Raw genomic sequence first — 3,005 nt, forward strand, 5'->3', positions numbered from 1 at the left:
GTCTTCCAGCAAGGTGCACGTGCTCTGCAGAGGCTGGACTTTGGCACGGGATGGGCCGGCTGGTGGTTTGATGTACCAGGAATAGGTGATGCTTCTGGGAGGGAGCTCGCTCGCGTGATCTTTCCATCCTGCTCCAGGTTGGGTTTGTTTCTCCAGAGGAAAGGAAAGGGAGAGTTTGTGCTTGTGGTAAAAGGTGTGTTTATTTTTATTAGAAAAAACAAGCTCAGGAGCAGACGAGCCAGGCAGCAAACGCAGAGGAACCTGGCTCCAGCACTGTCGCTACCCTGCCCCCTCAGCACAGAGCACTTCTGGGGAGTTTCACAGCCGGCTGGAGCTGCAGAAGTGCTGGTTGAGGTGCTGTGGGGAGCACGTTGGGGTTTGTAGACCTCAACCCACACTCTTGTAGAGGGCTGGAGTTGGAGCCTAGCAAACTCCCTTGCAGGAGCAGAGCTTGCCCACTCCTGGCATCCTGCAGCCGCAGGTGGAGGTGGCTGCTTGGTGCACCCAGAACTGGGCCGAGAGCTCCGGGAGACATCAAGGAGAAACCCGAGGTGGGATCCCGGGTGCTGCCAGCTCCAGAGAGCTCCCACAGCCTTCAGGGGCTTCACTGACTCTTGAGCTCTTGGGGCTCATGGAGAGGAGCTGCCAGGCTGGTCTGGCGCTTCAGCAGCCCGCGGCGATGCTGACAGTCATTAGTGTGATCTTTGCTGCTCTGCACTCTGATGTTGGCTGCTTTTCAGTGGGGTCACCAGATTTCCGCCTTTAATTCCCTCTTTCTGTGGGCTGGAGATTAAAGGCAGAACTGAAATTTAACATTTTTGGTAATGGAATTATACAGAAGTTTCGCTGCATCTCAGCTTAAAATGCCACTAAATTATCATTTTCCTGTCATCCCTGGTTCAAAACGCTGCTGGCTAGCCATGTGCTCAGATGGTGTTAGCAGATTAGGAGCTCTGAATGGGCGCTGTGTCTCAGCCAGAAGAGGTAATTCAGTAAAGACCAGTCCTGTGGTCACAAGTGTGCGTTGCCCCAAGCTGGTTAGCCGGGTAGACATGTCCATAACCTGCTACGGCAGCGTCATAGCACCCCTTCCCACGCCAGAAGCTGCATCAGGTCATTCCTTTGTGGTCGAATCTCAGTCCTCGTGGGAGATCTGGCAGCTCTGGAAGGGGTTCTTTACTCTTCACGCTCTCCAATAAATCGCACAGATCCATGCTGGAACCTTCCCCGTGACTGACATATGTAAAGATAAACTGGAGAGGGACCCGCCACCCGATTCCCCCGAACTGGAGCTTGGGAGGGGTGGTGTGAAGGAGGCCGCTCTTCTGCCAAGGGTCTAACTCATCCCGGAGCGGAGCATCTACACGGGGTACGCAGCGACTCCAGAGCAGGGCTTAGCCAGGGCTCAGGAACACGCGCCGTGCTGGGCAGGATTCACCTTGTGCTGCTGCAACCTTAATTGTTTTCCCTTCCCCTTTGGTCGCCGTCCTTCCCGTGCCAGGTGGTGGCTGGAGGAGGGGGGGTGCTGAGCCAGGGTGGCGTCTGTCTCCCTGACGCCCACGGCAGAGTGGCGGAGGCTCGCCCAGACGTGGGTACCGGCTCTCTGGGCCCACGTGCTTTGTGCCCAGCACCGTCGATGGCGAGCTGCAGCCGAGCAAACGAGCGGCGGATTGTTTTTCTGCAGGCATTACATTTCCTCGATGTTGACATTAATGGTTGCTTACGTGTGTATCAAAGCGAGGACTCGCAGCCTCCTACCACCCCTCACCTTCTGGGAATGTTTTTTATAGGTCCCGAATCATCCGCAGAGGGAACATCTCCCGTTAAAATGGCTGCAGCTTGTGCTCACATGTGGGATTTGCTTTTTTGTTTTCCTTGCCACGGCAGTGCTCAGACCACGGCTTCTCCTGAAGCACATTGTAGGTGCCGGGGCTACAGAAGGCTAAAAGCGACGGGGATGGAAAATATCTGTGTGCTGGGGTCCAGCCGGCTCAAGCCCCAGGAGGGAACACGGTTCTGCAAAGCCTGATTACAGCAGTGAGCCAGGCAGCCTGGCCAGCCACCTCCCTCCAGATGGTAAAAATCTGGCGCAGAGACGGCAGACGCTGGTCCCCAGCTTCCCACACACCTGAAGGGGTGTCTCCGTCACCTGGGTTCCTGCCAGGGTGTGACCTGGCCATGAGTGCCTGTACCCCACTGAGCAGGAACCTGTCCTCTCAGGCTCCCCTTTCCTCTTATTTCTTTTTTTTTTTTTTTTTTTTTTTTTTTTTTTTTTTTTTTTTTTTTTTTTTTTTTTTTTTTTTTTTTTCCTGCAGAAAGAATGAGATTTCCCTTGGTCTCCTGCTGCAGGGCTGCATGTGTGTCCGTGGGGCTGTCACCTTCATGCTCCAGGTGACATCCACCAGCACGGGGACCGAGGTACTTGTGTCCCCTGCACTTGTTGATAGCCATTGCCAGAGAGGACGGAAGAGGCAAGAGGGGGACCCCAGAGGGGGAGTGGGGAAGGCGGGAGATGGGCAGCAAGCGAGGAACGTGGGCAAGATGGGCATCCGGGTCCAGCGCTTCGGACACCAAAGGCGGTTGTGGAGCTGCAGGCTCCTGCCTCGGCAGAGCAGTGTCCCTGGGGTATGTCCCCTGTTTTTGGGGGGATTCTCAAACCCCTCTGGTCTCTGCTTTGCACCAGAGTGGGCCATGGCCGGTGTACCCAGACCTGTCCCTTTGTCCTGCGTTACAGAACTCCTGCAGAGCTGTCCCCTCTTGCTTGGAAGCAAGCTTTAAGCTGGGGCAGCTGGGCAGCTGGGTTTCGTAAAGCAGTGCAGTCCCTGGCTGGTTGGGTTTGCCCTAACAGGAGCTCCCTGCACTTGGACAAGCAGCTGATGTGCACCACCGTGGGTCCCGGCGCTTCACGCATCCCCCTGACCAGCCCTGTGCTCCTTCCCGGGATGTGCCTGAGCACAGACGCTGCTTCGTGTGGCTGAAGTGCAAGAGTGTTAACGGGAGGGAAG

The sequence above is a fragment of the Buceros rhinoceros genome, unplaced genomic scaffold (assembly GCF_000710305.1).
Source record: "Buceros rhinoceros silvestris isolate BGI_N320 unplaced genomic scaffold, ASM71030v1 scaffold22416, whole genome shotgun sequence".
Lineage (NCBI taxonomy): Eukaryota > Metazoa > Chordata > Aves > Bucerotiformes > Bucerotidae > Buceros > Buceros rhinoceros.